Source organism: Euphorbia lathyris, chromosome 7 (assembly GCF_963576675.1).
Source record: "Euphorbia lathyris chromosome 7, ddEupLath1.1, whole genome shotgun sequence".
Taxonomy (NCBI): domain Eukaryota; kingdom Viridiplantae; phylum Streptophyta; class Magnoliopsida; order Malpighiales; family Euphorbiaceae; genus Euphorbia; species Euphorbia lathyris.
In genome coordinates this window covers 55,888,333-55,900,727 of record NC_088916.1, presented here as the reverse complement: position 1 = coordinate 55,900,727, position 12,395 = coordinate 55,888,333, and the positions used below count along the sequence as shown (strand labels likewise).

Genomic DNA, 12,395 nt, shown 5'->3' with positions numbered 1-12,395 from the left:
TGTATAATGATCGCACATAATCTAGATATTATTATTGACTTCCATAGTAGAAATTGGTGGTAAAATAAAGATATAACTAAGAGATTCACTTATCAATTATTTTGGATTTATCTTTATTTATCATGTAGTAGAAATTGAGGGTAAAATAAAAACAGAGAAATTAATAATGATGGCAAAGCAAGATTTACCTTAGCGAGAGAGCTAAGATGTGAGAGGGGTGAGTGAGGGCATCGTCACTGATAATGGACTTGAGAGAGAGCATCGTCATTGTTGTCTAAGAGGAGAAAGCCTAGAGTAGAGAGTGGTGTTTTTGTCTCTTTGTGTGAGAGGAGGAAGAGTAGATGAGAGAGTCACATTGTTGTCTCTTTATATGAGAGGAGAGAGTATCGTCATTGGCTGTCGTATTGAGGAGAGTGTAAGCGGGATTAAGTTATGCATTTTTTTTTTTTTTTGAAGAAAATTACATTATTATGAATAAAATTTTACAATTAATTTAGATATTATTTTGATTTTTTAGGGTAAATTCAAAAAAAACCCCATGTGGTTTCATGTTTTTCAAAAATAAATCATGTGGTTTGTTTTTACAACAAAAAAAAGGACCGTGGCATACGTCGTTACAAGAATTACGGAAAATGACATAACACCGTTTAACTTGATGATGTGGCAAAGGGTAAAATGGTCCGAATTAGTTGGGGGACCTATATAAGCACTAGATCGTCGGAATTCGTCTTCCTTCCATGGCCGAAACCAGAAATACAATTCGGAAACTAGAGATCGATTTTGAAGAAGATGAAGATACTAGAAACCTTGAGCTGAGAATCAACGTCGGAGCTATGACGATTGATCCTAAGGAAGAGAAATTTGATTTAGAAGAGCGATCTTCTGCGTCTCTCGGAGTCAGAGTCAGAGTTATGCATGTTGCTGTACATGTGCCGGAAGCAGGAAGAAAGCAATTGACGGTGCCGAAAAGAGCGTCGACGAAAGATAGACACACGAAAGTTGAAGGTCGGGGAAGAAGGATTTGAATGTCGGCAACATGTGCGGCTAGGATTTTTCAGCTCACGAGGGAGCTATGTCATAAATCAGATGGAGAAACTATCTGGTGGTTACTAGAACACGCGGAGCAATCGATTATCACTGCAACCGGTACCGGACCTGTTCCTGCAATTGTTATGTCAGTTAATGAGACTCTTAAAATCCCTACCACGAATTCTAACGTCAATTCTGATCACAGTGACCCATTGTCCGTAAAAAAAAAAAAGAAACGATCTGCGAATAGCGAGTACATTGATGTAAGCAATGCTGCGGTTTCAGTCACAACGCCTCTAGCTTCGGTGACAGTAGCAGCAGCAGCAGCTCAACAATCGAACGGTGTCGTTCCTAAATGAAAAGGGTAAGGGAAATCTACGGTTATTAACGTCTGAAATAGTTGAGTGGACCTTGGGATGATGACACGTGGTGGGTCCCAGTCTGCAGACTAATTCGGACCATTTTACCCTTTGGCACGTCATGAAGTTAAACGGTGTTATGTCATTTCTGTAATTCTTGTAACGACGTATGCCACAGTCCTTTTTTTTTTTTGTAAAAACAAATCACAGGGTTTTTTCGGAATTTATCCTTTTTTATCACTAACTCACAATTGTTTTATTATTTTTGTCAATTCTGACAGTTAATTGGAACATTCCTATTTTGTAGACTTCAACAATTGCTTTTCTTTTTCTTAAGAAAAAAAACTACTTTTCTTCTTCATCTTTCGCCTTGTACTTATCACTCAGAAATTATATACTTTTTACAAGGATATTTAATATTACACCCTTGACATTCTTAATATAAGTTTAATAGTAATTAACATAATAAGAATTAATTACACTAACATGAAAGACTTGTATTTATTTAGATCAATTACGATATTCATGTAACTAACCCTTTTTTTATGAGTTTGCTTTTTTTAATTGAATTTTTAATTAATCTTTTCATTCTAGTCCTTTTAATTGGGCTTAACATAAGTCTTTTATATTAAGGGCCATGAATACATTAGGACTCGTTTGGTTTACCTGTTGTTTACCATTTTTTTTTTATAGAAACACTTATATCTTTAATAGATGAAGAAACAAGTACAACAAGAAAAACACAATGAATGAAACCTTACAAGAACCATAAAGGCACTAAAACGACTACAAAGAGCAAAAATAACCATAAAAGGTATTAAAAACATAAAAGAACAAGAAAATATATACTTCTCGTAATTCCAAATCCATAGAAAATCATATGCAAACCAGTCATCATCATTTAAGCCGATCTGAACATTCGGATGTGAATCCTTTCTTTTGTTGCAACCACGTAGATCTATTGATCTACGAACAAGATAAACCGCTTCCGCTCGTGCTAAATTTGAAAAGGGTATAAATGAAAGAATAATGGAGAGCCGATATAATTCAGACGAATAAGAAGATCAGATGAAGTATATAAACACAGACAGAAAAAAAAACAATAAAAAATACAGTAAATCTAACCGGTGGAAGGAGGAAGAAGGAAGATAAACTTCCCTCTTCCTCTTCAAAGTAGATTCCTTCCTTTTGTAAAAAGCTACTTTTCAACTATAAAAAACAAACATGTCTAATTAAACACCTAAAACTCTTAGGTGCCGTTTGGTTCGCGGAATGGAATACAATGGAATAAAATAGTTATTCCAAAGGAATAGAATAGGAAAGAATAGAATATATATTCTTTTGGAATAGTTATTCCTATATTTGGTTGGTGGAATAAGATAAAATAGAATAAATAATTTTTTTATTTAAAAAACAATATTACCCTCAAATATAATTTTTTATTTATTTTAAAATTTTAATTTTTACTATAAATTATTCAAATATTTAATATCTATTATTTTAAAAAACTATATAAAAAACAGAAAAATATAAAACAAGAAAGACGGAAAAAAACACGAAAAATAGAGAAAAATATTAAAAACGAAAAACGGTAAAAACACAAAAAACACAAAAAACGAAAAAATTGTAAAAACGAAAAAAAAAAGAAAAAAGAAGTGGAGAATAGTAAAAACACAAAAAAAACGCAAAATAATTATCACGCTCATATAAGTAAAAACTCGAAAAACAACAAAAACAAAGAATATTTCTTTAATGTCACCACTTTATATAAGTAGAAGAATAAGGATTTAAGTGAAGAGCATGATTATAAATTACAAAAATAGAGTGTTAGGAATAACTATTCCTTACAAAAACTAAAGAATAGTCATTCCTTATTTTTGTGGAATAGGTATTCCGTGATAGAAAGACCAACCAAATGTAGGAATAGGAATAGACTAGGAATAACTATTCTATTCATAGCCTATTCCGCGAACCAAACGAGCCCTTATTTTAAAGTGAAAAGACAAACATGAGAAGAAATGGAAAAAGCCAAACACCTCCTAAGTTGGTCTTTAGTTTCATTACTTATATAATATATTTATTCTTTGGTGTTTTTTTCAATGGAAATTTTAACTAATCTTTCCCTTCTAGTTATTTTTAATTCGACTTAATATAAGTATCTCATATTGAATGTCATGAATACATTATGTTGGTCTTTAGTTTCATTACTAATATATAGTTTATTCCTTTTGGTTTTTTAATTAATCTTTCTCTTCTAGTCATTTTTAATTCGGCTTAATACAAGTCTCTTATATTGAGGGGTTATAAATACATGAAGTTGGTCATTAGTTTCATTACTATCATATAGTCTTTTTTTTGGTTATGTATTTATTTTTTATTTGAATTTTTAATTAATCTTCCCTTCTAGTCATTTTTAATTCGACTTAACATAAGCCTCTTATATTGAGAGCCATGAATACATTAAGTTGGTCTTTAGTTTCATTACTATTATATATTTTGTTTTGTTTTTGGGGTTTTTATTTTTTTAATTGAATTTTTAGTTAATTTTCCCTTTTACTCATTTTTAATTCGACTTAACATAAGTCTCTTATATTGAGGACCATGAACACATTAAGTTGTTCTTTAGTTTCATTACTATTTTATAGTTATTTCCATCTTAAGCTTGATGTTTTATTGTAGCTTCATCTTTCTGTCGACATTATTATACAATTTATACTAATACCATTATATATTTAGTTTTTAGGTAATGAGTTTTTCTATTGCAGCTGAACATGAAAGGGATAAACTTAAATATTTTGCTCGCCTTATGGAAGAGATGATCAAAAGTCAAACCAAATTGAAAAATGAATGAAGGATCAATGGATTCAATCAGTTGACCCAGATTGGTTAAACTGGATGATGTCATAAATAATATATATAAATAAAATTCCTTTCAATTAAACATAAAATGCAAATATAATACAATATATATTTTAATTTAAATTAAATTATAAAATCTACTAGATTTTTTTGGGTAAATTACATACGTGGTGTACAACGTTTTTCCCGTTTCACACTTTGATGTATAATCTTTAATTTGTCACACTAAAATGTACAACCTTTTGATAACCTCACACTAAAGTGTACAACCGGTAATTATGACCGGTCAACTCAAAGTCAACGCGCCACATCAGCATTTTTTATCCTACCAATTTTAAAAGTGGGACCCACTCTTTGTTTAATTACTAAAATACCATTATTTCTTATGCAATTACTAATTTGCCCTTATCTTCTTTCCATTTTGTGCAACTTCTCTCTTCCCCTTTCTCTAAGTCCTCTCTCTTTTCTGCAACTTTTCTTGTTAAAAACATACCAATTTAATTTAATTAGATAGTTTTATTTTGAATTTTTCTGGATTTTCTGAACAACTTCATTTTCTGGAAAAAAAATCTTTGGCTTGCTTTTCATAATTTTTATGCCTTCAAAAACAACAAAAATCCTAACTTTACCTGCCTATGGCTAACAAGGATTGCCTTCCGACCTTGAGCAGCCTGCGACGACGATGCAAAAGTAGCCGATTGAGAAGATACTACAAGCACCATGATTTATTGCCTTCGCCTTCAACAAATAAGAGTGTCGTCTACACCTAATCAACCGCACCAATTGGAAATTTCTATCCCTACGTAGAATCTGTAAATTTTCTATCCCTGCATTTGAGTCTGGAAATTTCAGCCACGTTTAATCTGGAAATGTCAACAGCGTTTGAGTCTGGAAATTTCAGTCGCGTTTAATCTGGAAATTTCAACCGTGTATCAACCAATTTTCGTAAATCAGTGAAGCAATAGAAAAACATGGTTTCCTCCTAAGTTGTTTAAGCCCTTCCAGAATTAATTGATTTTTAGAGAGAGATAGGGGACTTAGAGAGAGAAAGGAAAAGAGGGAGAAGTTGCACAAAAGGGGAAGAAGATAAGGGCAATTTAGTAATTGTATAAAGAATAATGGTATTTTAGTAATTAAATAAAGAGTGGGTCCCACTTTTGAAATTGGTAGGATAAAAAATGCTGATGTGGCGTTTTGACTTTGGGTTGACCGGTCATAATTACCGGATGTACACTTTAGTAGGAGGTCACCAAAAGGTTATACACTTTAGTGTGACAAATTAAAAGTTGTACACTAAAGTGTGAAACATGACAAACATTTTACATCACATATGTAATTTACCGATTTTTTTAAATTTTATTTTATGTATATTTAAAATTTAAATACTAAGTAAACTTTTTTTATTATATTGTAAAGATAAATTAACTTTTAAATAATATTTATCGAAATATATATAAAAACTAAATACTAAATTATATTTTAATATTTAAGTATTAATATAATATATTCCGGTGAATCCTTGCATCTTCTAACGCCCAACCTCTTTCTCTCCAAGCTAGCATATAAGACATGTTGATTTTGTACACTTTCTCAAAATCTTTCATAATGTCCTTTGGTCTATACACTTTATCCTCGAGACCAAATATATGCTTCATAATTTGTTTCTTCCGAATCATAAAACGGATTCGAGCTAATATCATCTAAACTAGAGTTGGATGCGAGGTTGAAATCAACGACCTTTTCTTTGCTTGGCCGATGAGTTTTGACTTTAGCGGTTGTGTCCACTTCAACGGTGACATCACAACTTGATTGAATAATATTTTCTGTTTTCATAGCTCGCGGTAGTTGTGGATTTCTTATTCGTGATTCAACATTAACATATAGTGGGATAACATCGCTTTGATTCATCCGACAATACTATATGAAGCACTAAACATCACTTGAATCAACAATCAGAACTACTATGCCTAGAACTTTGTTTGGACCGTATGTAGTTTGCATTGTCATACATATGTCAAATGATGTTGAATCAACACGGACAGAGGTGTAAACTCTCTCTTGAAGCATTTCCAAGTTGATTTTCCTTGAAAGTCGAATCAACTTCGATTCACCTCCTTATATGTCATGACTTTTTCCATGGTTTTCCATTGGCTATCCCACATGATCATACACAAGCAATGGTTAGTTGACATACTGTTACAGTTAGCAAATAAGGACAACACAAGTTAGTGTCAAATAATGTACTAAAGGAAGAAAAAAAATAGGCTTCCCAAATCATGAAACTGCGAAGCTAGATTCTCAACTGTGAATTTGCAGTGCTTCGCAGATTATGACTCTGCAAAGTATGTGATATAACCACTACCCACGTACTCCATTATCGTCCTAGATAATTGTACCCACGTTCAGCACGATCTTTTACCGATAGCTCACAGGTAACTTCCTCCCTTATTCCTATAAATAGGTTTAAAGCTGAAGAGGAAATGGTTGGCTTTAGGAGTGAGAAAAGAATACTCTATTTTAGGGTATCTGACTTAAGCATCGGAGCGTTTGTGGGAAGACCGCTTCCCACACTGTAACAGGTTAATCCTCAAGGAAGATCAACCTTCATCCAGAGATGTTCAACCTTCATCCAGGGACGTTCAACCTTCATCCAGAGACGTTCAACCTTCATCCAGGAGGTTCGATCCTCAAGGAACGTCGACCGTCATCATCCTGATTGGAAGGACCGCCTTCCTTCAGAAGTTCAACATTGATCTCACATTATACAAATTTATTGTTTAGTTCGGGCTACAACAATTGGCGCCGTCTGTGGGGAAAGATAAAAAAGTCATCTATTCTACATCATCTACTTTTCATAATAAAAAAGATGCCTCCCAAGAAATCTCAAGTTCTACCTTCTCAAGCATCCCATATTCCGGACGAACACGATGCACATCCAACCAACGAAGAAGAACGTGTTAAACACGTTGAAGACCAACACGACCCATCAAGAGTTAATCCACCCACCGTTCCCTTAGCAGACTATGAAGAGTTGAAGAAATTTTTTGAAGAGAACAATAATCAACTCCAAGAATTAATGCTTTTTGTCCAAGAAGAGATGCGAGACAAAGAGTTTCGAAACAACGAAAAACATCCTGAGGTCGAGTTACTACACGATGAGATCTCAGAACCACGTGAAAAGGGAAACAACTTAAAGATCTATGAAGTTGTGGAAAGTTCTTGCAAAGAAAATTCGAGAGCACATGAGAAAGCCGGAGAAGAATCCATGTTCAACGCGAAAGAGACAGTAGACCTTAAGAAGATGATTGAAAAGGTGCTAGAACAAAAGAAGTTAGTTCCGAGCAATGACGAACAAGCAGCAAGGAAAATTACTTTTTCGGGAGAGATAATGAATAAACCTCTCCCTCAAAAATTCAAGATGCCCCAACTCGCCACTTATTCCGGAAAGGGTGATCCCTACGATCATATGCAGAGTTATGAAGCGGTAATGCTATTACACGGATGGGAAGACGCTATAATATGTCGAGCTTTCTCCCTCACTCTATCAGATCATGCTCGCATGTGGTTCAATAGCTTAAAGGAAAGCTCCATCTCTAACTTTGATCAATTGAGAAGAGAATTCATGAAAGCATTCATCATCAACACCAGAAGGAAGAAGGATGCGACGTATCTCCTCACAATAAATCAAGATGAAAAAGAAAGTTTGAAGGACTAAATAGAAAGGTTTCGCGTTGCAACTCTAGAGATTCAGGATCTCCAAGCTGGAATGGCAGTTGCAGGAATACTCCAGGGAACGAGATCGCGAGATCTCCAAAAATCTCTTTCTTATGATCAACCCTCAACCTTGGGAGATCTGTTCAGCCGGGCTAATAAGTTCATCCTTTCCGAGGATGTGATGAAGAACATAGGGGCGAGGGAAAATCAAGATAGGAAAAGAAAGAGATGAAGTTGGAAGAAGAAATGAATCAAGACATATCCCTAAATCAAGATACGAGGGTTTCATGCCTTTACTCCAACCTCATTCTAACATCCTAGCAGTTATAGAGAGATCAATGCCTCTTACATTCCCTCCCAAAGCCGACAGGGTGATGGAAAAGTTTAGAGACGCCTATTCCACAAGACTCAAGATCACTCAACTGATTGATGCAAGCAATTGATGAATGAAATCAAATCACTAGTACGACAAGGTAAGATTAAAAATTTCATTTATGCAGAAAGTTGGAGAAGAGAAAAACCACGAAACCCAAAAGGAGAAAGGTACATGGAGAACCAGGAAAGTGACGATCGAAGGTACCCGAAAGAAAAAGATGATAAAAAGGAAAAAAGATAAAGCTCCAGCTCTTAACAACAAACCGGCAGATGGATCCTCTTCATCAAAGAAGGCTTATGCTAGACAAGCTTATGAGGTCAACAATGTGATGAAAGCCCAAGAAGAAGAGTCCATAACTTTTACCCCTGCAGGTCAAGGAAATGTAGTGATACCCCATGATGATGCAATGGTGGTTTCTGCTACCATAATGAAGTTCCTAGTGGAAAGAATTCTCATTGACAGTGGGAGTTCAGTCAACCTCCTCTATTGGAATTGTTTCAAGAAGATGAATTTATCTCTGGATAGATTGAAGAAGGTGTCAGTCCCACTCTTTGGCTTCTCGGGGGAAGCCGTCCAAGTGGCAAGGTCTATCCAATTACCAATCACGTTGGGCGATGAGCCTTGTAAGGTTACAAAGATGGTGAATTTTATGGTAGTAAAATCTATATCTCTAGCCTACAATGTGATACTAGGAATGTAGGAAAATAGGCTAACATATAGCAGTGAAAATATAAAATTTTTAACCTATTTCCATTAACCCAAGATCCGTTAATCGTTATTTCATATAAAGAGGGATAAAAGAAATACCTTTCAGAAGTTCTATCTACCGTTGCAAACGAAGTGCCCACAACTCTTACTTCGAGTTTCCGAGCACAAAACAAAACAATTGATGATCAAGTTAGAATCAACCGTTTATAACAACTAAAATAGATTGTCTCTAATTAATCAACACAAGATCAAGGATAAAGAGAAAGAGATGAAAATCAATCGAACAGAAGGAAGTGGTAAATAATCTCGTCCTCTAGTGTGTGGGTCGAAATTTTCTCTCTCCCGGCTTACTTGTGTGTGTCGAAAATTGCATAGGAGGGGGGTATTATTATATCCTCTTGTATCTAAACCCTAGTTAGATAGAATTAGGTTACTGAATAAGAATTTAATTCGGAATATAATTTTTATTTATTATTTATAATTATATCTTAAATATAAAGATAATATTAGTAACCTTATAGGATAATAATAGGAGTAATATAATCTAATTAAAACTTCTAACTTATTTATCCTTTAATTAATTTAATTCATAATCCTAATCTAATTAGAATTGACAAAATCAAATTAATTATTTTTGTATCTTATATACATAAAATCGCCCCCCCATTAACTGGGCCTTATTGGGCTCAGTTGGGCTCCCATCAACTAATTAACATCTGTTTCTCTTTTGGGTTCCAAGTCTTATGTGTGACCCATTAGGTTCTTATTGCTTCTAGCCGTATGCAACTATTAAATTAATTTTCACAGAATTATATTTAATCTTTGCATAACGGAATGAGTACGCAAAATGTGATTAGCAAATCCGAAACATTCCCCCAGAGCTATAAGAAGACAGGTTGATTCTGTCGTTGACCTTTCCGTATTAGTTACAGTATAATTCGATCCTTTATCAACTACATCCTTGAACTGAATCTTATGACTATGGATAATGTCAAGTCACATATAGCGAGACGTTCGTTTTACTTGTACAGGTCGAGTCAACTCCAATTAGATAGGTTAAGAGAAATCTGCATTTCAATCTTAAGCTATCACCTTGCAAGGATTTAGAGTCAAGTCTTCCACAAGCGATCCATGGACATATCTCCCATTTATCGGGAGTGATAAATGCTCAATCCAACGTATAACTATCCTGCAATTACTTCATGTGATACCCAATGTCTGTCATTCACACCCCAGAGTCATCTCTGTTAAGGATCGTGTTACAACAGGATCAAAGCATCACATTCCGTAATCCAGAATTACTAATTATCATTCCTTTGAGTCTGAGGATTACTTATACCTATTAATACCAATGAGATGAACAGGTGACAAGGATGAATCTACCCATCCTGTTATCTCAAGTCGGGTCCCCAATCCTAATGAACTTCTTTTCATTGGATCCATGTAACTATCCAGATATCTGTATATATGAAGCTTGTGAGATCAGCTTTCTGTCGCGACAGAAGACATTGTTACATGCAAGTCTCAACAGTGATATGTCAATCCTAAACATATTACTTGACTTGGGGTGGTTTTTAGTTTATTAGTTTATTATAAAGTTTCGTCTCACTTCATGCTTGTATGAACACTTTATAATCACTTTAAACAAACTTACGAATTTCCTTTTATTAGACTTTATTTAGTTCTTAAAAGGGATTGCCTTTATATAGTTATGAAACCATATCTCATTAAAACAAATGATATAAAGAACACTTCATTTACATTAAGTTTGTATCCTAGAACAATTGTCTATAGGACACTAAAACCCCAACATAGTCCCACTTGGACTAAAGCCAATTGTTTCTACAACTTATCCCAGTAGAAGTTAGATGACGATCATGTACTTTCTGGGTTAAGGGCTTTGTCAACGGATCTGCAACGTTGTCCTCAGTAGGTACTCTTTCTATTCTCACATCTCCTTTTGCCACAATTTCTCTTACAATGTGGTATCGCTTTAGGTAATGCTTGGATGCATTATGAGACCGTGGTTCCTTTGCTTGCGTAATGGCTCCATTGTTATCACAGTACAGTGTAATGGGATTTACAATGTCAGGCACCACACCAAGTTTAGTAATGAACTTCTTAATCTAAACCGCTTCCTTTGCTACTTCCGCAGCAGCGATATACTCTGACTCGGTCGTAGAGAAAGCTACGCTTCCTTGCTTGGAACTCTTCTAGCTGACCGCGCCCCCATTTAGGATAAACATGTATCCTAGTTGGGATTTAAAATCGTTCTCATCTGTGAGATGACTTGCATCTGAAAATCCTTTTATTTTCAGATCCCCTTCTCCGTACACTAGGAACATGTCTTTAGTCCTTCTCAAGTACTTAAGAATGTTCTTGACAGCATTCCAGTGCTCGTCTCCCGGATTACCTTGGTAATGACTCGTTATACTTAACGCGAACGCTACGTCAGGTCTAGTGCATAGCATAGCATACATAACATAATCGAACCGATTGCGCTGGCGTACGGGACTACAGCCATGCGCTTCTTATCATCTTCAGTTTTAGGACATTGATGATTGCTTAACTTTACTCCATGTATCATGGGTAAGTTACCTCATTTCGATTCAAGCATGTTAAACCGCTTTAGCACCTTTTCGATGTATGTAGCCTGTGAAAGACCAAGCAGTCTTCTTGACCTATCTCTGTAGATCTTTATACCAAGTATATAAGTTGCTTCACTAAGGTCTTTCATGGAGAAGTTACCAGATAACCATACTTTTACCGACTGTAGTAGAGCTACGTCATTTCCCATTAATAATATATCGTCCACATATAATATCAAAAATGCAACTGAGCTCCCACTTGCTTTCTTGTAAATGCAAGCTTCTTCGCAATTTTGTTCGAAACCAAATTGTTTTATGGTTTCGTCAAAATGCTTGTTCCAGCTTCTTGACGCTTGCTTGAGTCCATAAATGGATCTCTGAAGTTTGCAAACCTTGTTTGCATCCTTTGATATGAAACCTTCAGGTTGCATCATATATACATCCTTAAGCAGGTTTCCGTTTAGGAAAGCTGTTTTCACATCCATTTGCCAAATCTCGTAATCGTAGTGAGCGGCAATAGCGAGCATTATTCTGATTGATTTGGACATAGCCACAGGAGAGAAAGTTTCGTCATAATCAATTCCTTGTTTCTGACGATATCCTTTCGCTACTAACCTAGCTTTGTAGGTGCTAACTTTTCCATCCATGTCAGTCTTCTTTTTGAAGATCCACCTGCACCCAATGTGTTTTATCCCTTCGGGTGGATCAACCAAATTCCGCACTTGGTTGGTGTACATGGAATCCATCTCACAATCCATGGCT

At 35.0% G+C, this 12,395-nt stretch overlaps 1 pseudogene; it reads left to right on the top strand.

Moving 5' to 3' along the window:
* Window positions 1-737: 737 nt before the first annotated feature.
* LOC136200410 (transcription factor TCP9-like) lies at window positions 738-1,388 on the top strand (annotated as a pseudogene).
* The last annotated feature ends 11,007 nt before the right edge of the window (window positions 1,389-12,395 follow it).